General features: G+C 29.8%; 1 pseudogene; it reads left to right on the top strand.

The window, feature by feature from the left end:
• The window catches only part of LOC147066127 (large ribosomal subunit protein uL30 pseudogene), a 128,318-nt pseudogene extending 103,804 nt beyond the window's left edge, over positions 1-24,514 (top strand).
• Positions 24,515-27,972: the final 3,458 nt, after the last annotated feature.

The following is a 27,972-nucleotide window of genomic DNA, read 5'->3' as shown; positions in this document are numbered from 1 at the left end:
GTAATTTTTTGAGATATGAGTTTTATTTTTCGGTATCTTCAGATACTATGCATCAATGGCAAAAATATACTTACACAGATTATACTATGTTGTCGCATATAATAAGGTTGGAATGTCTTAAATTATTGGAATTTACATATATACCCATTGTCAATATATTTAACAATATTATGATAATATAAATAATATATATTTCTACAGCATGTATTCTTTTTAAATCTATAAAAAATTTTATTGTAACACCATTATCAAAATAATGAACGACAATAAATAAATAAATAAAATATTGGTATATACCATAAGTAAATAAAGAAGATACACCTTCCTGTTACTTAAGGGGGGACATGCTCAGCGTAGGTCAAAATGGAGCTTTTGTTCTATTTTCAAAGCATGATCCTGGACGTACCTTAAATGTTTTAGATAATCTCTTTATATTATTTTAAAGTCTTATTATCCTTTATATTTATTTTAAACATTTGATGACTGCATAAAGTATTTTTATTACATAAAATAGTATTCTTTTAAACTTCTCGCTCTAATGTTGATTAGTTAATTAATGTACAAGTTACTTACATTTTCAAATTTGGTGGGATGTCACAATATCTTCTTTGATTCGTGTCAGATTTCATTTTAATCAATTTCATCCAACTATTGTTATATGAATTAATAAATATTATTTCATACTGTCACTGATAATAATTTCAGAATTATTTAAAAGAAAGCAATCATATTAATTATTAGGAATTAAATTGAAACTAGTTCTAATTTATAGTTCACTCAATATTACAATTATTTTATATGGACACATTTTAGATAGGTATTGAAACTCCATAGAGATTTGAATCGAAACACAACCTAAGAAAATCATAAGAAAACATTTTCATATATGACAGGTATGCCGGTTTACGACTAAATTATAATGTTTACCTCTATACCTACCTCGTTAACAAAATATGATTATAAACGGTTTCACTTTATGATCTTTTATAGTCATGTTTTATAGGGCGCACTGTAGTTAAAATAATTACTATATATGTATTAAATGGTTTATTTTTTAATGACAAGTGTTCTTGCATACTTAACTTGGTTCGTATATTATTATATATTACTATATAGTTTGATTAAAAGGGCTAAGTATGTAAAAATAATATCATTATAATTAAATATTTCTTTTATTCAACGAATAATTCACAAGATTTTAAGAATGTATCATTCTAATTATTGAAAATACATAATTTTGAAAAACACTTTCTGAGAGAGTATATTATAGAAAAAATCTGTTTTGAAAAAAGTAAGCCACCCCGACGGGGAATCAAACCCTGTATCTCCCGGGTTTACGCCCCCTCTCTCAGAAAGTGTTTTTCAAAATTATATATTTCCAATATCATTATAGTTTCATATTAATTTCGAATAACTATTTGACAATTAATATAGAAATATGGAAATGTTCACTATTTGACAAATTAACTGGTGATAATTGAAAATTCCTAGTTTATTGGGAAACCTACCATTTGATGAAATATTTGCCTTTTCATTAGTTTTTTGGCTATGTACATGATATTTATGTAAGCACAAAATATATTGTTTTTATAATTAACTATTAATATAATTAACAATTAAAAATAATATATCTGTTAATTATAATTATTGTTAACATCGCTACCTGAAAGCAACAGGGGTATAAAACAAAAATACTAGTTTCGAGATAATTTAACTTTAATGTTTGTATCATACAAATTAAATAGTTAACTATAATATGTTTATTTTGTTTTTTCATCGGTTTATAATAAATTACTATTGTAGGATTTTTGTATACCATTATTAACAGTAGTTAATCTCAGTTATATCACGGTTGCTTTGTACTTATAGAACAATTTTAATAAATGCAACAGTGGCATTTGTCCTTTTAAATAGGGTATTACATTTTTAAAATAATCAGTGTTTCATTACATAGGTATTATAGCTTTCAGCAATCGATTGGCATACTTATCTCGAAATCGATTTTTTTCACTTTATCTCACTGTTTCTTTCATGTAGCGACGCTATGACGTATTAATAATAATAATTGTTAATATAAACACTCATAATAACTATCTGTCAAACTATAATATTTTTTTACAAATTACTCTAGTAAGCAGTTGAATATATTTTACAAAAATAATTCCCATCTTCTGCGCGCTTTAGGATAAATAATATTGACGTATTAATAAAAAGTTTCATCCGACCCATTAAACAGTTATAATAATTTGTATATAAGTATATGCATAATAATATACACCCACGGTGGTCGCGTGGCTTAAGCGTTGGACTATAACGCCGTGGGTCCCAGGTTCGAATCCTGGGTCTGACAAGTACACATATTGTTTTTCAATTTGTGTCTGTCAAGGTATGGATCTAACAGGTTGAGCAAGTGGCTGACACATTCTATTTCTCGTAAAAAACAAAATCTGTTAATACTAACCTCTACTCTGTGGAGGTCCATATGATCCTATTAGGATCGGACATGGTCGAAAGAAAGAAGAAAAAGAATAATATTCATTTATATAGTTTTGAATAGCAGAGTTATTATACTAATTATTTTTAGCCTGTATTCTGTAGTAAGGTAGATTATTAAAATATGTGTCTATAAAATGTATAAGCATATTCTATTATCTAATATATAAAAATTAATATTTGTATGTTTGTGTGTTTGTTTGTTCGTATTTAATGCGCAGCCATACCGTTCATCCGATTGCGATAAAACTTTGTCAACTTATTGCTTGCACTTGCGCAAAGAGTAAAGGCTATACTTATATATAAAAATGAATGTCTGTCTGTCTGTCCCGTATGCGTTCCTATACCATTCATCCGATTGCGATTAAATTGTGGTAAGTGGTTGCATGCACACCCATGAAGGTTTCTGAATTAGAAAAATCATCATTTTCTTCTTCTTCTTCATTCTATTTTCTTTTATTCGTATGGTTCCTATACCATTCATCCGATTGCAATGAAATTTTGGTTAGTGGTTGTATGCACACCCATGAAGGTTTCTAAATGAGAAAAATTATCATTTTTTTCTTCTTCTTCATTCTATTTTCTTTTATTCGTATTGTTCCTATACCAGCCATCCGATTGCGATGAAAACTTCGTCAGTTGTTGTGTTAACACCCGCAAAAGGTTTCTGAAATAGTACAACCATCTTCTTCTTCTTCTTCTTCATTCTATCTTCTTTTATTCGTATGGTCCTTATACCATTCATCCAATTGCGATGAAACCTTCATCAGTTGTTGTGGTAACACCCGCAAAGGTTTTTGAATTAGTACAACCATTTTCTTCTTCTTCTTCTTCTATTCTATCTTCTTCTATTCGTATGCGTTCCTATTCCATTCATCCGATTACAATAAAAATTTTGTCAGTGATTGTGCCAACACCCGCGAAGGTTTCTGAATTAGTACAACCATCTTCTTCTTCTATTATATCTTCTTCTATTTCTATGCGTTCCTATACCATTCATCCGATTGCAATGAAATTTTGATCAAGTGTTGTGCTCACGCCGTAAAGGTTTCTGAATTGACACAACTATTTTCTTTTTCTTCTATTCTATTTTCTTCTATTTGTATGCGTTCTTATACCATTCATCCGATTGCGATGAAATTTTGACCAGTTGTTGTGAGCATGCCCGTAAAGGGTTCTGAATTAGTACAACCATCTTCTTCTCCTTCTATTCGTATGCGTTCCTATACCATTCATCCGATTGCAATGAAAATTTGGTCAAGTGTTGTGTTTACGCCCGCAAAGGTTTTTGAATTGATACAACCATTTTCTTCTTCTTTTTCTTCTATTCTATCTTATTCTATTCGTATGCGTTCTTATAACATTCATCCAATTGCGATGAAATTTTGACCAGTTGTTGTGCGCAAGCCCGCAAAGGTTTCTGAATTAGTACAACCATCTTCTTCTTTTTCTTTTCGTATGCGTTCCTATACCATTCATCCGATTGCAATGAAACTTTGGTGAGTTGTCGTGCGCACACCTGCAAAGGTTTCTGAATTAGTACAATTATCATCTTCTTCTTCTATTCGAATGCGTACCTACACCATTCATCCGATTGCAATGAAACTTTAGTGAGTTGTTGTGCGCATGCCCACAAAGATTTCTGAATTAGAAAATCATCTTCTTCTTCTATTCGTATGCGTTCCTATACTATTCATCCGATTGCAATGAAATTTTGATCAAGTGTTGTGCCCTTGCCCGCAAAGGTTTCTGAATTAGTACAATTATCTTTTTCTTCTTCTATTTGTATGCGTTCTTATGCCATTCATCAGATTGTGATGAAATTTTGACCAGTTGTTGTGCGCACGCCCGCGAAGGTTTTTGAATTAGTATAACCATCTCTTTCTTCTTCTATTTGTATGCGTTCTTATACCATTCATCCGATTGCAATGAAATTTTGACCAGTTGTTGTGCGCACGCCCGCAAAGGTTTTTGAATTAGTACAACCATCTTCTTCTTCTTCTATTTGTATGCGTTCCTTTACCATTAATCCGATTGCAATGAAACTTAGGTGAGTTGTCATGCGCATGCCCACGAAGATTTTTGAATTAGAAAATCATCTTCTTCTACTATTCGTATGCGTTCCTATACCATTCATCCGATTGCGATGAAACTTTTGTCAGTTGTTGTGTGCACACCTGCAAAGGTTTCTAAATTATCTCATATATAAAAAATAATATTTGTTTGTTTGTTCGTTTTGTATGAACTGCCATACCGTTCATCCGATTGCAATAAAACTTTACTTATTGCTTGACCTTCCGTGAAGAGTATAGGCCATATCTTATATAGAAAAATGAATGTCTGTTTTTCTGTATGCCTGTTTGTCTGTCTGTCTTTCTGTATCTCCCGTATGCGTTCCTATACCATTCATCCTATTGCGATGAAATTTTGGTAAGTGGTTGTATGCACACTCGCAAAGGTTTCTGAATTAGAAAAACCATCTTTTTCTACTTCTTCTTCATTATATCTTCTTTTATTCGTATGGTTCCTATACCATTCATCCGATTGCGATCAAACCTTTGTCAGTCGTTGTGGTATCACCCGCAAAGGTTTCTGAATGAGTACAACTATCTTCTTCTTCTTCTTCTTCATCATTCTATCTTCTTTTATTTGTATGGTCCCTATACCATTCATCCGATTGCGATGAAAATTTCGTTAGTGGTTGTGCCAACACTTGCAAAGGTTCCTGAATTAGAAAAATCATCATCTTCTTCTTCTTCATCATTCTATTTTCTTTTATTCGTATGCGTTTCTATTCAATTCATCTGATTGCAATAAAACTTTCGTCAATAATTGTGCCAAAACCCGCAAAGGTGTCTGAATTAGAAAAACCATTTCCTTCTTCTTCTATTTTATCTTCTTCTATTCGCATTGAAACTTTTATGAGTTGTTGTGCGCATGCCCACAAAGATTTCTGAATTAGAAAATCATCTTCTTCTTCTATTCGTATGCGTTCTTATTACATTCGTTCGATTGCGATGAAACTTTTGTCAGTTGATGTGCGCACACCTGCGAAGGTTTCTAAATTAGTATTATATCAAATACAACGTTTATTGTTTGTTTGTTCAATGCAATTTTGATTTTTTTTACTACATATTAATAACGTTAATAACGTTTGCATATTTTGGATTCGATTTTAATTTAGTGGTCTTTTGTTTGACATTTACTCCTATTAGAATTATTTTCATATTGCCATATAGTATAACACAGATATCTTAATATCAAAAAAACAATTACCTCTTAATATTTTTTTAAATATCTAAGATAAATATACCCACAAAGCGACCCTGTGCGAAGCCGGGTACTTCAGCTAGTAATATATATAATAAAAAACCGTATTGATATTCTTTATAATATATATATTATATTCATATGATAAAATATATTTAAAAATATATTACTAACGTTCTGAGTTGTGTAATATTGGAATATTTCCAAGTATAAAACATTGTAACATTTGATTGATATCCGGAGAAAAACATCATAAAATATATGAAGTAATAACTCATATTATAATAATCTCCCCGTAAGTATATCTGTACAATATATTTTCAAGGAGGCAGCCACTTGGAGTTTTTTTTTTTGAAACAATTAATTGAGATGATTATAATGCTGATAGAAATTTAATGCGCGTAATAAGTAAAGCAATTTGAGTGAATAATCGGTAGCACTCATTTAAAAATTTGAGAAAAACGCCGGAGTTTTATCGAGTCGTATAGAAATAATCATTTAAATTTTACTGTTAAAATGATTGCTCTGGAAATGGGCGAGGAGCACAGCTGTAATAAAAATTGGTGCCTCGTAAAAATATAAATGGGTTGATATCTAATATGCATGTTAAATCTCGTGACGCGAATATACTTTTGTGTTTTATGTAACGGTACAGAGGGATTTTATTGCTTTTACGTGAACATTGTGAAATCCAAAACGTGTTATAATAGTAATGACTAAGATTATTGACAGTCATTATACGCACATTTTAAATTGACGCATTTGCATAACATATGTGGTCATTTTCTTCCACTAAAACACATTACTGGCATCCATCGAATATACTACAATCCTACGCCGTTAAAATAATGGCCATACATAATAGTAGGTATTGTATAAGGAATTTTGAATTTTCATTTGTGAAGTATTTAAATACTAACTTTATTATGTTAAATTATGATCGCATTAATTATTCTTAATAAGTTGCTGTTTAACAATCTTGATATTTTATGTATCGTAATTTATAATCAAATATAATTTTATTAAACAAATGAACATATAATAAGTGACTCAAAAAAGATACTACACCTAATTCACTGAATTTCTAAAATAACATCAAAAAAGTATCCGCCGTTCACTCCGTCCAGATTCACCTCTTTCTACGCCATGTTCCTTAACTCTACGCAGAGTTTCTTATGATAAGCAGCCTGATTCATTAATAAAGTTTATACAAGACATTGTTTATTTATTATCTTGTTGATAATCTTGATATTGTGTACAAGCTTTAGATCACACAAAAAAATACTGACAAATTTAAATATTCATTTTTAATATCATGTGATTTTCCTTCAATATGTCCGTTTCCATGCAACCTGTAACGGCTATAATATAATATAGTGCCTGTACACTATCTTTTTGAAACTACCTGATTTTCAGGGATACATACGTATTTAATCATAACTGTATAACAGCCATTTTTTACTGTAACTACATAATATCGTTGTTTATTTTCAAAAACTTATAACCCGAAATGTATCCAAACATCACATAGATACACCAATATTACCTGTAGCTATATAAATTAGATACTTTGCTCAAATCGATATTATTAATTAAAAACGTATGTAGCAAAATTGTGTGAATAAGACTTTTTTTATAATAATTTGTCTCTATATATTATGTCTTACTAAACTAGGAAAAGAGATGATTTTTTTTTACAAAAATATATCATATATTTTGAGGCGGAAATGACAATAATAATTATTTTTATGTATTATTCCAAATTATTATATTCTTCATATTCCTTTTCCAAAAACAGAAGGGATGCAAAGAAAATTTGAGCAGAATGGTGTAGTTTAGGGGAAAACTGTGAATGTATGTCGAACTTTGATATTTTCTATCTGACGTGAAAAAGTGACCAAAGTGAAAAGGAAAAATATAAATATGTGATAGATCAAACTATTCTACGTTGAACATATACCGGAAGTGTCTCCAAATACTTTTGCCAAGAATACATATCTTGACAATCTTTAAATAAAAAAGTAAGATTTTTCTATCTTTTTTTCGATTTTGATTATCTTGAAAGTAAGAATTATTACATAATACAGGAAAGATGAATTTGAAGAAAAGTAGATAAGTATAACACTTTGTATCTATATATTATAAAGTATATAATTTATTTATTTTCTCATTTGTGTTTACCAAATAAATAATAATTATTCACGTTAATACTGTCAACTATTAATTAAAATATGGCACAATATTATATCACATGTATTCTATACACCCAATTTAATAACAATCACGGCCGTTTTCATCCGTTTTAATAGAAAATTCTCAACTGACAATATTTAATTGATTTCATACGCACAATTTATAGATAATAATATTTTTTTGAATTAAATATAATACTCGAAAAAATATTTTGAAAAATAATTCAGTTAAATTTACTCAGCTTCATTCTATAATAATTATGTTATTATTTCAGGCTATATAAAATAAGTATCCATTTTGAAATCAAAATCGAATATAATATAATTAGATCAATCAAGTAAAACTAATTCATAATAAATGTAATGGCGACTAATTAAATACATTTATAATAATTCAATTAAAACCTACCACATTTATAACGAATTAAAATTCATAATATGATTATTAAGCTTAATGTATTAATTCATTTTAAAATATCCTATTAAAGCAGGTGAAACTGGGTACACTTATAGATAATATTATATTGTGTGGAATATTTCGTTATGTTTTTTAATATTATGTACGTAATACAAATAATGAATATTTAGTATACAACATTTCAAACAGTATTATGGTGCCATTAAACCTAAATATATGAACATGCATACATAATATGCGTTTAAACGATAATGGTTTCAAGTGCCGAAATACTTTAATACAATTTGTATTCAATGAATGCATTTATAAAAGCTGCTTACAAGCATTTTCATGTCACAGGTGCACATGGGAAACAATATGGAATAAATGTATGAACATACAGTATGCGATCATGCTAAACCTTAATAGGAGTTGTTATTTTTTTAGTTGTCGTGTAATACATGACGTAGATGTCTCGAAGTCTAGCAGCTTTGAAACTCATGTAATTTAAAATATATTCTACATCTTTAATGAAAATACAAACCTACTTACATAAGAATTGATAACATGTCTACGAAAATGAAAAACATAGAACCTCTCAAATGATTAAAATATTAGATAAACCTACTTGGATATATAAAATATTATGTTTTATAATATTCCTATTAGTTTTTAATATACAATAATGTAGGTAAGGTATATTTTTTAATAAGTCCTAGGTATAAGGTTTATCATATAAGAAACGGAATATGTATACTTACACACTGTACTTAGTATAAAAATTAAGTACAATCTTTATTTTACCTCTACCTATCTATTTTACCGATATATACGAATGGATGAAAAAACTTATGTTCTTAATAATTAACTGAACTGTAGTCCCATAGGCGGCTCTCGTAGTGCAATGGGTAAGGCGCTGGCTTTTCATCCGGGAGCGCCGAACTCGATTCCAGGCGAGGACACATTATAGTTATATGATTTTCTCAAAGCCTGGGTGTTTGTGATTATTTCTCTTATATTACTAAATACACTACTATCATTGGGTTTCTAGGCATGTTGTATTGCTAAAAAAATATTTCAATAATTGAGTGCATATAATTTGTTAGTTGTTCTTTCAATGGACAGAATTATTAATCTATTGTGTGTGACTCCAATTGAAACTGTAATAACTATATCCTAGGAAGTAGCTTCGGATATCAATATGTTCCACTTGTGTGTTTGTGACCTTAGGTAAACGTTGTGTTATTATTAAAATAGCGTATATTTGGCTATCGTAAGTGATAGCCGTGCGGTAACGTATTGGCTTATAAAGTAGTGGATCTCGGCTTCAAATTCTATGTCTGGAAAACACACATGTTTTTTTTCTATGTAGCTAACATCCATTTCTCGTAAATAAAAAAAATATATTAATTTACCTCCACTCTGTGAATGTCTATATAGCAGTTGCGAAGGGTGGAGGTAGGATGTTAAAATCTGACATAAATAGTCCACAATAAACTTTGTCAGCCATACGTATTTGTTTTCATTGAACTAAGTCTACAAATTACAGATATTGTTGGTTAGTTTTTTTTAAATTAAATTAACTCTGCAAAAACCAAGCCATAATGGATAATAGTAAAAAAAAACTAGTCTATCTCTAAAATATCAAAAATTATGCTTTTAAACCATGCATCGTTTTTGATATTTTATACATAAAATAATATTTTTATCTACTATTGTTTGGTTAGACATGCCTTAAAGAATTTTAAAAACTAACCAACAACGTATGTAATATGTACTTATTCTTAATTCAATAAAAACAAATAAGTATAAATGAAAATGTGTACACTATTTTGTCGAATCGCCCATAACAATACATCACAACAAGTATTATGGTTTGATTTAGGCAATGTTAAATTGTTTTTAAAAACTAGTCTTAGTTCAATAAAAACAAATATGAATAACTGATAAAGTTTAATGTGCACTATTTGTGTAGGATCATAGCAGCCTACCTTCACCATTCGCCACTGCTATATGCTTTGTTTACAATCGAACATGGCAATTTATTTTTATTTAGCTAATCTGATATAGGTACCTATTTCATGATAACTAGGTACTTTATATAAAAAAATATGAATATATACTTAACGTTTTCTTTGCGTTTGTTATTTTTTCCGTTTATATCATGCACTCACACTTTAAATAAAAATATAGTACTTAAGATATTTTTTTCTTTCTGACAAATTTGTACGTCCAAATTTGCTTAATACTAATTTTCTTTATTTTATATACAATTAAATACTATTTGTAACAGTTAAAAGTAAACAGCTGCGCTCATATTTGCAATAATATCTACGATATAAAGCAAATATCGCAACTTTCCGGTGTGTTGGTTAATATTGGTTTATTAGAAGGTATTTCTTACAATTTAAACGCAACGCAAAATTTCATTCATTTACCAGATAATTTCACGAAATTCTCTAATTTATCTTTAGGTATTTAAATATAAATGCTCTCTAGACTTCCTGTTCTTATTTACAAATTGTAGAATTCACTTGCGAAACCTTGTATTGAACAAAGGGAAATGTATGAATTTTAATCACTTTTCTTCCTTATTTAAGGAAGTGTAAATATTAGTATTTGATTATTCGCGTCGCAATTTATTGTTGATAGCAATACTCGGTTAGCAAAAGTAAAATGTATCTTGCGTATAAATAGGAAGAGAGTTCTTCCTCCCAAAAGTATTCACAATTTCATTTATTTAACCTTCTCATAGCAAATACAAATTAAATTAAAAGATCGTGGCGATCCACGAGCCTACCACTACTATAAATTTACTTTATGACCTAAGTTATACTACCTTAATATCCAAGTCGGTAAGCCTTTCAAAAAATATTTGTGTCTTTTAATGTCGGCTGTTCAACAAAACATATATTTCGGAGAGAAATTATTTTTATGACAATAGTTTTCCAAAAAAATGATATTTCTACTGATCAAGGCTATGGATATGGTTCAACGGAATATTCTATCAATATAATAATTATAGGTCTATATATTGACTTAATTTTAATTACGTTCATGTCATCAAATAGTTTGTACATAATATAAAAATTACTAGCAAAAAAAATATTCATGATAAGGACTGATATCATTTGCATGGATTATAATATATTACTGATATTATTATTTCAAACAAACACTTATATAATATGATTTATTATATTACGTATTTATAGACAAATAAAATAATAATTATAAAACTATTGATATACTAGGTTTCCCCAAGTAGATATTTTTTTTCTGATAGTCCCCCGAATACCTTAAGAATACCTAAAATACCGACTGCATTACCTTTTTGGATTTCTATACTTATTCGCCGTTTTTTGTACTCAATTGAATATCACTCACTTGTTTTATCAGTCAAGCGAAAACCGATCTCAGTCGCCGTCTTCAAAGGGCCAAATGTCTCGAAATCCAGGAAACAGACAATAAACAATTTTAAAAATTATATCAATATTCTAGTCGTGGACAGTATGGATATTTTGAATGGTCAAATCTCTTATTGAGAAAATGTGTTAATGGATCTTCAAAATAAAAAACGAAAGCATATTAGAACTGATAATGTGCAAATCACCATATAATCCAGAGAGCCGGACGGAATATAGATATAAGACTTTCAAGGCTTTCAAACTTTTTGTATATCTTGGTTAAATCCATCAACAGTGATAAAATAACGTTGAATATCAAATAAAAATAAAATCAATTTAAATAGGCACCGATAAGTGACAAATAACTATAAATAATTACAAGATAAAAATAACGTTTTATATACAACGTTTTTAAATTTTCTGTTGAATCATATAAGCTTGGCTTGACTAGCTTAAACGATCAAAAAAAAAATTGTACTTGATAGAAATACTGAATAATAAAATGTCGTTTCATATTGATTTCCATAGTAACGCACGTATATATTAATAATTTAGTTGCTAGGACCCCCTAGCAATCAATAATGGTATCAAAATAACTTTTTATACAAAACAGAATTAACTGAAAATGAATTAAATTCTACTTAAAGATGGCTAAAAGTATTTAAAAAATGCATTGGCATCGTGTTCTGATATTTTCTAAAAGTTTCAAATGTCTAGCTAGTCGGACAGTTAGCAAAAATCGATTGCAAGATTTGTACTGGACAAACAACCACCGGACAAATAAGAATATGAGCTAAGAAAAACGTTGTAATAAAAAAACGTTGTAAAATGAGCGAGTTTTACAACAACGCATACTTATTTATGTGTGGAAAAGATCTTGACATTTAACTTCTTTCCAAAAAAAAATATATAAGTACATTAAATTGCTAATGTCTAGGGAATTCTGTAAAAAGTAGCTAATAATGCCAAAACTTAATTAAATATCTAACAAAAACATCTTTAGTTTATAGAAAATAAAAAAAAAGAGTTAATAACAATAATAACATAGTTTTACTAACATTTACTGAAATAACAGAAAAAAATTTGAGTAGTCAGAAAGAATAACAATCCACATGCATCAAAATATAATGCATTTGTTTCAGTTTTGACAGATCTTTGAGTTGCTTTGGTTTGCTCTTTGATAACTGATATCAACATCATTAAAAAAAGAATCTTTGTGTTGTGTCATAGTGTCTATTCACCCCATTTTACGGTAATACTTATTAATATTAAATGTAAAAATACAATATTAAAAAAATCTGTGATTTACATGACGTTATCAGCGCTGCAGGCGAAAAAAATCTCGTTTCTACGAAACCTACTCTCACAATGATATTATTCACATTTACTTCTGTAAATTACCTCCCTTAGAATGTTTCACCTGTGAGCAGTTCATGTCTTAACTACCCCCATGAGACCCAGCTGTTTAGAAGCGTGCGGTATTTGTAATTAAGCACAAACTATCGAAATTTTAAAAATATAATACTTACTGCATAATAGATCGTTCATAAAGTTTTATTATATATAAAATATGTATATGAAACTGTGTCACCAATATAATATAATATAATTAAATCATTATTTTCGATAAGGTTCATAACTTTTATAAACATACGATTTTTTAATAATAATAATTTAAATTTATTGACGTAAACGATACTGAGGCCACAAATTTAATACCGCGTCCGATTTCAGGATTGAATTACATTCCTTACAACAGATGTATAATATAAAATTACCTCAATACTAATTATAGCCATTGATTATAACCTATATTTTACTACAAGTTGTTAACCTCAGGCACTGATATTTTATTACAACGTTTTTAATAGCTCGTATTCTTGTTTGTCCGGTACAGATTTTTTCTTGTCTGTACAGTACAAATTTTTCTTGTTTGTCCAAGATTTGTATTGGACGATTGAAGATTTTTAACTAACTTTCCGACTAGCTGGACATTTGAATCTTTTAGAATATATAAGAACACGACGACAATGTATTCTTTTAATACTTTTGGCCATCTTTAAGCAGAATTGAATTAATTTTCAGTTAATTCTATTTTGTATGTTTCGGAAAAAAATCGTTAAAAGTAATATTTACTACTCACAATTATAGGTTGCTAAGCGGTTTCTAGCAACTAAATTATTAATATATACGTGCGTTACTATATAAATCAATATGAAATGTCAAAATGACATTTCAGTATTCTATAATATTTATTCAGCATTATTATCAAGTACAAAAAAAGTATTTATTAATACATAAAATTATTATTAATACATAAAATACATAAATGAGTTAATACGTAAAAATGTCAAAATAATTCTGCGTTAAACACTTTACTAAATTACCTATATCACGAAATGTAAAATTTTTGATTTGTTTATTAGGATCTTTTGTGTAGACATTTTCATGGATACTTATGAAATCGCATAGTATAAAAAGCTTGAATACAAATATTTTTTGTGTATATTTTAATAATTTTATAATATGATATAAAAAACTAATGAAAATACTACATTAATAAACAAAAATATAAAAATAATGCAAATACTATTTACTTGAAAAGTGAGCTGGGCATGTTCAATAAATTAGACTCGTGTCTTGTTGAAGAGAATGCATTAACTTTTTAAATAGACGGAATTGGATACCATGACCCATATATTAATCTAGCCTATCTGAGTACGCTTATACAATTCGTATCCATTTATAAACAGATAAAAGTTATTGAAAAATTAGCTTTATCTGCATTGCAATAAAAGCGATGCTTATAGATTATTTTCAACTGATTTTGATATCGTGGAAGGTTGAAGAGGATGTAAAAGGATCCCGACTTATTGGAATGAAAAAATAAAGTAAATAAATCATAACTGCAGATTACAGTAATTGTAAATGACAAAGGATCTTCAAGAGGCTTTTCCGATGAGTGGAGATCATGATTTAATAATAATATATTCTCATCTATGAAGATATTGACTACAAGGAACACTTTAAATACTAATTATTATAGTTAGTCTGATTTTGATATTTTAAAAGTCTTCTTTTATTTTTACTAAAAGAGTGAAATTTTGGTTTAAGGATAGCATTAAGGTGTTTTCGTATAATGCTGACATACTCATTGGGGAAAACTTTATTCCGAACGATTCATTAAGCTCAATACATTTACTGATTCTAATTCGAAAACCGTTTCCAAACTAAGTATAGCAGGTTCAAAATTTTCAGGAAATCCCGGCGAATAAAGTCAAAAGGTTTATCCTTTCAGATAATCTCGCAGGATTATCCTAGGATTAAGAAGCGAATACTCAGTGTAATAATTGAAATTGAATTCGTATGACATCGTCCATTGGATAAAAAGATTTAATATTTTCTCGTTACTTTCACCGCAAATATCCATTATTGACGACAATTTGATTTCGAATAAAGAGTACACTATCTCATTACAAACATTACATAATATTATACTAAAATAGATTTATTTGTCATTATTTATCTTCTAGTCTCATAACTAATAATAATCACATTGTCTGAGAAAATTTCTCTTGCCGTTGTGTGATAAATATGTCATTGATTTTTTCTTTATTTAATTCCTAATATACTTAATCGGTACATTAATACTCACAATAATACGTTCTATTAAATTATCTTATGTATTTATTTGTTAAGAATAAAACAGTATTACGAAATACAGCGATTGGCTAATACACAATCAACAATGTTCAGAGTAATAAATAATTGTGTACTAAATTGAAAAAAAGGACAAGCAGTAGATAGTAGTAATATATAAGTAGGTATCTATCTTTATTATATATATAAAATATATGCGTGTTGACCAAATAGTTTGGATAACAACTCGAAGAAGTCAAACAAGCTTTTTTATGGTAATGCTTGATAATATTCTTAGATTTTTTTATTGAGGTTCAATTATTAGGTACCTACCAAAAAATATCAATATCCTATATTATGTCAGCCTATTAAAAGACGATGTTTATAAACTCTAGTCACTAACTTTGACGGCATTTTTTAATGATTAATAGGTTATAATTTACGACCGACATACTGTTTATTGTGATTTTAAGTGATGTTTCATAAAAAAATATATTATTTTGTATTCACAACGAATAATTCATATTTCAGAATTCTTTTTGTTAAAATTTTGCATATTTAGAAAGTGTTAAATTTCTTGTGATTTAGCAAGCGTTAATAGTGTAAACTGAATCTGCAATGTTAAATGACTAGCAACCAATTCATAATTAATAATCTTTAGTAACTTTTTTTTTAGCTTCACATCAATATATTTTGGCTTTGGTCTTTGATTCGGTCTTCGGTTTTTTCAACGACTTACTGTTCATATTAAATCAAGACTCCACCTGAGTTATATTATAAAGTACAATAATTCAACCAGAGTTCATCTTTGATGGTTAGCAAGCGCAAATAATTATTATCTTGATTCATGGATCCCAGCAATTTGACTGTCCTGTTGAGAGCACCAAATCGTAACAGTTTTTTTTTAATTTTATTTTTACTAACTACGTATTTCATGAAACCATTGATAAATCAATATTTTTGTTTCACACTATCATGTTGATTATATTACAAACACTATTTTTATCTAATTTCTCGTAATTACTAGATTAATAATACTTTATTTGCAGAAAACTGAATATTCACAGTTCGAAACCAAAATACTTACGCGAGAAAGTTTATTATCATCTACATGCTACGTATTCAATGGTAAAAATAAGTTCTATGAAAAATTTAGGTCAGACGCTAACAAAGTTTGGTCATAACTCAATAATTTAACTTATTCGTAGGTACTTTTAAGGACGCAAAATGTTATCCTCGTTATATCTCATAATATCATACTGTCACCATCTTCCTACTTTTAATTATTTGCCAGAATATTACAAGGGTCTTTGCTTCCTTTCAAAGGAGAAAATGTAATCTTATTCCTTAATTTAAATATGTCCAATATCTTGTTGTCATAAAATTTCATTAAAAATGTATAAATATTTTCGTTACGATCTTATAAAAAATAATGAAAACGATGCAATTGGGGAATACGGAATAATATTGTATTACGTATATGTACCTACCTATGAAAATCTAGTTTGTATATATATCTACTTATCACTTATTGCACCTACAGTAATATATACCTAGGAAAAACTAGTTTTCAACTATTCAGGTTTAAAGAACATAACTGGATAAATAATATCATTATAAGTAATGGATTTTTTTCATTTCATTTCAAAAAAAATATTCGAAATCATCTAAAAAACAGAATATTGTCTTTGGTCATTTAAATTTTGTATGACTACCATACATTTTTTTTTTGTCAACCATGTGCAATCCTAATAGGATCATATGGGCGTCCACAGAGTAGAGGTTTGTATTAACAGATTTTGTTTTTACGAGAAATGGATGTCAGCCACTTGCTCAACCTATTAGGTCCATACCCTGACTCACACACAAATTGAAAAACAATATGTATACTTGCCAGACCCAGGATTCGAACCTGGGACCCACGGCATGATAGTCCAACGCTTAAGCCACGTGGCCACCGTGGGCTATGGGTAATGATATTATTTCATCACCACATTCTATAGGTAATGATATTATTTTTTTCGCATTTTTTTTAGTATAATCAGCCACTAGTAATATAACAAAAGTGAAGAGAGCTCATATAATTTATAACTAAAACTAAACCATAAAATGACAATTCCATGAATTAGGTTAATATCTATAAAATACAAATGTTTACTTTATGCACAGATGATCAGTGGCGGGAATGATCACAGAGTAAACACACAATTTTCTTATTGGAAAAGTTGTATTAGCAACTTATAGTTTGATATTGTTGTCGAATAAACTAAAACTGTGCTGTGGTATATTATATTTTAGTTTCTTATGGTATATTATAGAATATTACTAAATGAAATATCAGTATCGTTTGAAAGCTTTGAATGGAATCATAAATCGATATTTCATTTATTTGCTATATATTATATGGTCGACCCACTAGTTCTCTGTTTGTACATATTTCATAGTTTTATCAATATTTCCGTTTCTATTGGAAAATGCTAACATATAACTTTGACCCATTATCCCTAAAATCTCGTGAGAGTTTTAATTTAGCGACTTAGCACAAACTCTAATGCCAAATCAACGCAATTTTACACCTAATTACGTATTTTATTACCATAATAAAAATAGCAAATTTACTACCGTTGAACTAATGATAGCATATTTTTACCTATTAAAATGCCAAATCATTAGTATCGTAAATTACTCGATGTCAGCTTCAATTTAATGGCTGCTGATATTCACTGAGGCGACTTTGCTATTTTCCCTCATTTAATGGTTTATTTGATACTTTTCAATACAGAAAAATTTTATATTACGTAAGTATAAACATAAGACGGATCAAAATTGATTAGATGATAAATTCGATATAAAATAATTATAAGAATGAAAGTTTGTGTTTGAGTACTAATTAATCACTACACTATTACTGAATGTAAAAGGTTTTTGAAAAGGTATGGTATAAATTCATTCAACTAGAAAAATTACCTAACTTATAATCATTATCATCAGCCGCGGTCGATCCAGTGCTCTCCACTCTTCTCGGTCCCTAGTTCTTTGCCGCCACGTACATTCACCGAACTTTATGAGCTCATCTATCCAGTGGGTGTGCGTTTAGTGCCCTTTGGGTACCACTGTATGATGACATTTATCCAGCGGCTGTCCACTCACTGAGCGACATGTCCGGCCCATTGCCATTTCATCTGCTTAGGGACCTTTATCACATCGCGTACTATTATCTACTTCCTTATTTATTAGTTGTTTTTGTGATCTTTACGCAGTATGCCCAACATGCACCTTACCATGCCACGTTGCGCCACTTGTAAATTTTGAATTTCACTTAGATGAAGAGTTCATGTTACTTTAATTTTATTATAATACTGTCATTCAAGTTTATAATGTTATCCTAAAATGAGAATGGAGACATATTTTTAGATAATACTACAGTATTTTCATGTATTTTAAATCATACTACATTTGCTTACTGTAAAACTGACCATAATCGAATCACACGCAGTTTTAAAAATAATATATTACATGCTCTCATTCTTCATGCCTCATTGATTAAAACTATGGTCAGAAACTAATTCAGACCATAGTTTTAATCAATGAGGTTCTAATTGTTTGCACTCATTTTATAGTAACGAGTTGTCTTATAATGGTAAAGAGTTGTCTCTAAATTTTAAATCGCTTATAACATACCTAACACCAATTTGCCGATCAATGAATGATCCTGATTGTTCTACAAAATATAAAAAAACGACATAGTGTCAATGATTTTAGATTAAGCCCAATCAATGGTAGAAAGGCTTACCCCTTTCCATGCTGTTAAGGGTTTATAAAATAATGAGTTATCTTGAAGACAAGATACACAAAAGGTCATATAAATATATTATGGTAATCTGAAATCTTATATGATGAAAAATATTAGAATGTAGAACTGACACTAAATTATATTTAAAAAAATAAAATAAAACGTTAAGGGTTGAAAAGTGTCAGGGCTAGGTGACAGAGAGTGTTGGTCAGGGTATAAAAGATGTTAGTTGATGTCTAAATCGAGACTTGTTTTTACAGACCGGAAATTGAAAATTTCGAGCCGGAAGCTATGTGGATTTCAAACCATCTCAGACATTATTTTTAATATTATCGAGGTTAAAATTTAAATTTTTATTGAATTAGTAACACGGGCCGCAAAAGTAACGTTTTATTTCTTCCCAACATATTAGTCTCGATCTCAAAAATGTGGCCAATATCCATTGTATCGTCAACAATAATTGTAGACATTGTATTAAGTTTCAGCTTATTATGGTGTCTCGTACACATTGGTATGCTGTCTTAAAACATGACGTATTCATTTTATTATTGTCGTATTTTTACATCCATGACATTTTACTCGTAAACAAAATCTCTGACGTAGGTATGCAATGCCTGTGAGAATTTTTTTTTCCTTCTTTCTTCAAACTACAAATATCTACTTCTTGATACAGGCGTCTCCTATGTCTATATTGGTGATTCCTCTTATGTCATATATTTATCTAATCGGTAATTATCCAATACTCTATACTTTATTGACACATTTGAGATCTCCATTCTATAAATTTTCATCTTGACCACACAACCTTTCTACTAACATCTTTTGTAAGTTTTGTTCACCGATTAACATATTTATTCTCTATTTGATTTAATGTTGATCGTTATATCTATTACTTATACAATTTACGTAAAAGTCCGGTTTTCACCCCATAATGTATTATTGTTTCTTTCGAAAATGGATTTCTTGTAAGTGTACAGAGAGCTTGAATTTTTTTCTTAAACCAATATTTTACCGAGTATTTTGATACTAAAATAACGCCTTTTAATTTACTAAATATTTAACACATGGAGGACACTTTCTGTTGACAATTTTGTACTGCCTATCTAACAACGCTAATAACCTAAATTTAGACTGTTTTTTTTGAATAGTGGCCCTGAATAGCTTTATTAGAAAATTGATCGTGTTTTTCTCGTGTCGCTCCCAACGCGTAAGTCTCGCTTGAACTCAATTGGTCCAATTGTCATAAAACCGAACCTGCTCTGAACCATTTTATCAGGAACGGACACACTGAACGAATACCGTAATTATAATATATTTTTAGTATTTTATTGATAATATTTATATTTTATATACCTAACTGTATAGTTTACCACGTTATTCCTTAATTGGAACGCCAAGGAAAGAATGATAAAAATGAACGTAGGTTTGGTAATATAAGAAACTAAATTATGTAATATGAAGTATTATATTGGTGAAATAATATTTTACTTTCCACATAAATCCAACATAAAACATTGCATAGATAGCAAGTTCACGTAAAATACATTTATAAAAGGTAATTCTAATATAACTGGCTCTTTTGATAAATAAAAAGACTTATTTTGATTAGCACCCCTCATTTTAAAAGACACCGCATGCATGCCTACTGTTAAAAATAACTATGACACATAATTGTGAAACTTGCAACTATAAGCGCTAGAGTTCGAGAGTTCTGGGTTAGATTCCCGGTGAGGATACAATATATATGTGTTATTCTCAATGCCTGGGTGTTTGCGATTGTTCAAAATTTCTAACAACCACCTTGTAGTAATAAGCAAGGACATTGTGAATAATAATTTAAAAAAAAAACGAATATATTAGGATAACGAATAATTTTATAATAATTATATTATCGTTATTGAATCAAGATAAAATGTCGTGAAGTGTATTATTGTGTAAATGGTATAGATTTATTTGCCTTGCACCTAGTAATCGGTTACAGAGTGATTCATTTAGCGCGGTACTAAAATACAATATGGGAGCAGTTTATATCAATGTTGTGATGAATATTACTTTCTGTAGTAAATTTTTGAATTTAGATTAGGCGTCCAAAAATCGTTTGGGCACGTTTCACGGCGTGGCGCCTGCCTATCATTCTTTCGAGCCTATAAAGCAAAGGCATATGGCACGTCGTTACAAACCTAGGCACGGAAAATTCATAAAGATATGGTAAATCCACAAAAAGAATTCAAAGTCCCAAGGTTCGGAGGCGGTTTGGGGATGGTTTTGGGGGGTGGACCGACGTAAACGGTTATGTTATTTTATTTTATCTCGTTGTATTGCTGCTTTTCTCAGACATTCAGAATATTAAACTTGACGGGGATATGAACTGTGCCATATAAATTGGGGTTGGATGCCTTCGGCGCATCTTAAAATAATCAAAACTGGCCCGAGACGTAAATATAAACATCAAATCCACTTATTATTTCTATAACGTGCGGACTTGTTTATCATGCATTATCATATTTTGATACGTTTACTATTCATTATAAATACTATTATTTCTTTTATATTAAAAGATAGTGTTGCCATCATAAAAATACACCAGCAAGACGTGTGAATTATGTATTATTGTAATCATGCATAATTGACTAGAGAAGGCAGTTTGATTTTTGTTTGAAACTGGCGCCATTTTAACAAAACAGTCTTTCAGCGAAAGAAAATAACATAGGTTTTTTGAATTCGTATACCTGAGAATCGATGAGTGTTTAGTTATCTTTCGCCCTTGCCACGGAAAAGATGCCATTAAAATGTAACTTCTCTTGGCAAAATTTTTTTTCGGCCCGAGAGAGCGTGTTGTACTCTGGAACCCAGCCAATAATTTCAAAATCAATTTCATAACCGTATATTCTTCGAATCATGCCAGGTCAATATTTGCCTTATTATCTGCTACCCGGAACAGTGGGTCTATTCTATACTTATCGAACACTAAATTGATAAATAGTATCAAACTTAGGGTAGGTTTGTATCAAAATATTAGCACTTATTGTAATAATTACACGAAGCCGGTTTTTATTGTTGCAATAAGTGCGATATTTTAACAGCAGCAAGATAGGTGCTGTTAAAATATAGCACTTATTGCAACAATAAAAACCGGCTTCGTGTAATTGTTACAATAAGTGCTAATATTTTGATACAAACCTACCCTAAGTTTGATAATATTTTTCACTTTATCACTTTAGCGGTCGATAAGCATAGAATAGACCCACAGGTCAGTAGAGTTGAACTTGTACCAATCACGGAGGTTTTTAAGCCCATAAATGCGGAGTCGTCTTACGCTGCGCTTACCGTTGGTCTTTTCTTGTATGACTAATTGGGGTATGCTATACTATTGCCCTCTAATAATGTGGCTGAGGTACTATAATAGTTTTCTGGTTTTGACAATATGCATAACTTCTCGGTTCTATCACATTCAATTGTGAACTTTAATATTTGTCACCCGGTCTCCGCTACATGTCGAAAATTTCAACTCTTCGTGACATTTATGGTTTTCTGGTTTGAACCTCAGCGATTTGGAAAATAAAAAAAATGGAAATATCATTCGCATCTCATCAAAAACAAGATTAGCTGTTATCATTAACACGAGCTTATATTTATACGACCACGGTATAGTAGTACAAGTAGTGTTGCCTCTAAAGCCATGGGTCATAAGTTTAAGTCCATGTTTCTTTCAGTTTATATTAAATTTTATCCACATAGAGTTGAACAATATATTGTAAAACTCTATGCTGGCTTAGTTTAGTACCAAAAAATAAGAATTAACTTTTTGCTAAATTATTTATTCAAATTATGTTGGTCAATTATTATTAGTTTATAATGAGTACATCGCTATTAAAGCAATGAGAATTATTAAGAAAGATAAACCTATATTTTTTTCTCAAGAAAGAAAAAAACTGTAATGTTCTCTCGACCTCTTTTTGTTCTTAATTCTCACTAATTGGGGCAACGCAAATGGCTTCTAACTAAAATATAAATAATATTCAAGTTGAATAATTAATATTCTATTCAAGTTTATTCAAGAAAAAAACAAATATGATCATGTGAAGTATCATGAATAAACTAGTGTAAAGTGCCTTAATTACTTTTTAAATATTTTTAGAACACATTATTTTCTAAGCAAATGTGACATTTTGTTGATTCGTTTAATGGATTTATTGTCATTTTAGTTAATGGAAGATTCACTGTACACCAAAAATAACTTCAATTCTAAAAAAAGGATTTCATGTATCTCTCACATGACAATAGCCGCTAGCTCTAACGACAAATCACACAACAATCCGATTGGATAGCGCGTGTTGATTGTTCTAATATTTTTTATGTTACAAAAGCTATCATTCTATTGTTCAGACGTTAGCTTTTGGGAACCTTTTTTTTATAAAACTATCTATCGTTCATTTCTAAAAACAATATATTTAGACTATTTGGTAAGTCTGCTAATAATTAGTACTATCGTTATTGGAACCATATTCCAGTATAGATTACGGCTGCTTAAAATATATTTTTCTATCACCTAATTTCTTCTGTCTTCTATTACCAGTTGGAGATCTGTAAGTTTTTCTTAGTTTCCCCAGTTTCCACAATATCTATGCACTTTTTTATACGAGTTTTGAGGTTTTAATGCTAGAATCATATTACCATCACTTCATACGAAACCCTGTGAGCTCACGGAAGACTCTCGCCATGGAAAAAAAGTATGCAATATTTTTTTACGTGCTCCCATCCTGTAGAACCCTTTGAGCCAAAAACGAATAGTATCAGTTTAAAAAATCTACCAAAATGTATCAGAACCATACTAAGGTCACCTTATGCGTATTATGCCACATCACCGATCTCACGCGCGGTAGAACGTTTTTTTAATTTTATGCAAATTTACACATTTTCGAGTATAAAATAAGCATTTCGAGCATAAGAGAGCTACAAAACAAATTATTGACACAATATTTTTGTAAGATGTCAATTTGTATTATCAAATATTCTGTTGATTCTATCATGTGAGCTCACGTAACATGATCGTAATGTATTTCTAATATAACTTTCAATCCTCGGCATAAAATAACATACTCGTATTCGTTAAAATATTCTCCATTAGTTCAAAATTGACCCCTGAATGGACAAAACCAGTTAGGATCAATATTACACTGCATACATTATTATATTTGTGTATGTGTTTACTTATTATACTGTTTGTTAAAAAAAATCATTATCTTATATTTTCATTTCAAGGTTCCGAATGTCCGAATGGGAACCAACAATGAAGCCTCTGAGGCTCTCAAGAAATATGTAATCAGCAATTCTCCCATCATCACTACAGCCAGTTTCGAGTACCAATCATGGCTAGCCTTGCATATACTGAGAACCATATTAAAGAATAGTTGAGATAATATACGGAGAAATAGAAACCGGGATTTTCTGATGACCACACCATTGTAGTGCGGCGAATTTTAAAAAACAAGAACACCTTTTTCATACAAGACACAATATCTTTGCAGAATGATGAGGTGTGAAGTGATGAAGGTCGTGGTTGCTTAGAATTTAGATGACTCCAAAGGAGAGTTCATTTATTGTTATAAGAGTAAATAAATACAATGATAAACATGTCAGAGTGATGCTATAATCGCGGGTATAGATGTACTGATAAGATCGACTATATTATTGAACTGACTGGCGATGTACCGAGGTGTTAATATAACCGAGAGATTGGACTCAAGTGGAATGACCGTTGACTGTCTCGTAATACCAGACTCGAGATGAGTAGTGAGCCGAGTGATGGACTCGAGATGAGTGTCGAGTTATGGATCGTTCTTACTATTTTTATACAAAATGTAGTCCATATATTCAAAGAGATATTGTCGCAATTAAATAAATCATAATATACACTATTAATCTAGGTTATGATTAAAAAAATGCTGATAATTGCTTCCGTCACTTTGTTTTGTTTTGACAGCAAAACATATTTAAGTGTGCAACCCTTGTAATTCTGAGTGGTATGATTGCTACACATCTGATACGATGAAGGATATTCCTTGATTTTTATTTCTTTGGTCACTTTGTAATTCAAGAATTTGACTAATTACTGTAGTGTATAAATGTTATAATTATGAATTTGTTTAAAATATTTATATATTACGTTGTGAATTCATATTTTTTCATATTATAACTCAATAAATATTTGTATTCTTTCATAATCTTCTAACATAATAACCTTTAACTTTTCAATATTAATATGAATAATATACTTACGATTTTTACGAAATAAGTCTAGACTGTTCAGGAGGTTTATAAACATTAATCATCAACTATTAGAATAAAATATTTATAGATTAATTAAATTAAAGAAATAATTATTGGTTCGGAGAAAAAGAGCTTACTGATTAATTGAAAGGGTCTTAATTCTCTACCTTTATCAAAAGAATTTATTTTTATTATTTATTATTATTTCATTGTAAATATAATAATAATATAAATCTTTTCTATCATAATTAAATCATATCGATACACGAAATTTTATTTTGTCTAAGTACAATAAACAGAGAAAATCTGCTCTAGGGTTACCAGCCTAATGTCAACAATATTATTTCATTGCGGCTTTGATTTAGGTACGAGTTTGACGTCTTATTATTTCCAATTCTGTAAAACAAATAAACCGATATTGATCCCAGTATAACATGCACCTTTAGGGAAATACATTCTTACGTTATTATGAGTATCACAGAACATAAGTTTTCAACTGAAATAAGCTCAATTATATTGTGTAAAACAATGGAATTTATTAGATACATTGTTCCTTGATGCTTTGTGATACTTTGATTATTAGAATAATAAATGATGATCAAAATTGAAATAGGTAAAATTTAATACACTATGTATATACCTAATCCAAACTAAAATGTAGCTTAAATTTATATAAACTCGTGATCTTATCATATTATTAAATGCAAATTTAAAGATTCTGCTTCTTTTCCAATGGTCATTTTGGAGGTAGCAGCTTTGAATAAAGACTCAGTGCTGCATTGAACTTATCAAGGAAATTTACATTCTTCTTATACTGCGTTTTTACGGAGTATCAGTATTTAATATTTAAATAACCCTGTATAAAACAGCGTCACAATCATTCGTAGCGTAACAGCCTAGAGTGGCCCTCGGTTTTCTCTAGTCGGCTTCTCCGGCTCGGTTTATCCTCCACTTTTCTCTTCCAATCCGGCATTCTAATCGCTCATGCATTCAGCACCAAGCCATCCAGCCACCGAAATTTCCTCCACTCCTCCGCTCAGTAAATTCGCGTCAAAGACTTTTCAGACTGGTCGACTAAGGTCCATTCGTTGAACATGAGCAACCTATTTTAATAAAGATATTTTGATGATTTGGATTATATTGGATACCCTAAATTCTTTGTAGACTTTGCAGTTGTGAAGTAAGTACCACACTTCATCTTCACAATTTGCTCTAATTATTGCTCTCGGGATCTTTAGCACATATTACTTTGGATTTTAGATGTTTACGGTTTCCAAAATACTCGTACATATGAGTGTTTCACAAGTACAGTGAACCTAGTCCATTCTGGTTATTTTTGAATAAGCTTAGTTCAAACATAATATTTGTGTATTTCTAGTTGTGTAAGGGTAGGTATGATTGCAATTCTGAAGTATTATTTTGAGTACATTTAAGTTATTATGTAACGAAAATCATACAGAATAAGAAATACTCAAATACTATGTTAAAACCTAGCTTACTCAAAAATAACCAGAATGGACTCGGTTCACTATGCTTGTGAACCACTCATATGTGAAGTGGATGGTTTTCTTGAATGAGTCATTCCAAATGAAAAACATCGTGATCTTTTAATTATATTTTAAATTTCGTTCATAAATGAATCAAACCACATCATTTTGATGTCCTTGAACACGAGTCATTACGTTCCTGTACATAAATATTATCACTAAAATGTTAAATTAATTTTATATGTCTGACTAATAACTTATCCCATGATTACCGAGCGGCAGTGGCGAAGGGTGGAGGTAGGCTGTTAAGATCCGCCATAAATAGTGCACATTAACCTTTTTCAGTCAAATGTATATGTTTTTATTGAAATAAGACTACAATTTACAGATGGTATTGGTTGGATTTTAAAAATCAATTAAACCCTGTCTGAACCAAACCATAATTATATTGGTATATTTTAGGCGATATGACAAAATTGTGCACATTTTTTCATTCTTACTTATTTGTTTTCGTTAGATTAAGAATACGTATGACACATATTGTTGGTTCATTTTTTTAATTCATCAAGCTATGCCTAAACCAAACTATAATAGATAAAAAATATTATTCTATCTATAAAATATCCAAATTTATGTATGATTTAATTGCATAATTTTAGATATTTTATAGATATACGAGTATTTTTTGATTATTATATATTATGGCTTGGTTTTCGCAGGGTTTAATTGAATTTTAAAAACTAACCAACACCATCTGTAAAATGTAGTCTTATTTCAATGAAAACAAGTATGTATGACTGACAAAGTTAAGTGTGTAATATTTATGGCGGATCTTAACAGCCTACCTCCACCCTTCGCCACTGCCGAGCGGTAACTTGTCGGTCTATATTTTCGTGGGTTTTGAATTCGAATTTCAGGTCTGATAAATTGCAACCCTTATAGTTCAGTGCATAGCGCGCTAGCCTTTCATACGGAGCCTCTGGGATCGATTCCCTTGAGGTCATAATAGATTTACGTAATATCC

This window comes from Rhyacophila brunnea, unplaced genomic scaffold (assembly GCF_057557595.1).
Source record: "Rhyacophila brunnea isolate RB1 unplaced genomic scaffold, BYU_Rbru_1.0 scaffold_5, whole genome shotgun sequence".
In the NCBI taxonomy this organism is placed as follows: Eukaryota; Metazoa; Arthropoda; class Insecta; order Trichoptera; family Rhyacophilidae; genus Rhyacophila; species Rhyacophila brunnea.
The sequence above is the reverse complement of the archived record's forward strand: the minus strand, read 5'-3'. Positions and strand labels throughout refer to the sequence as shown.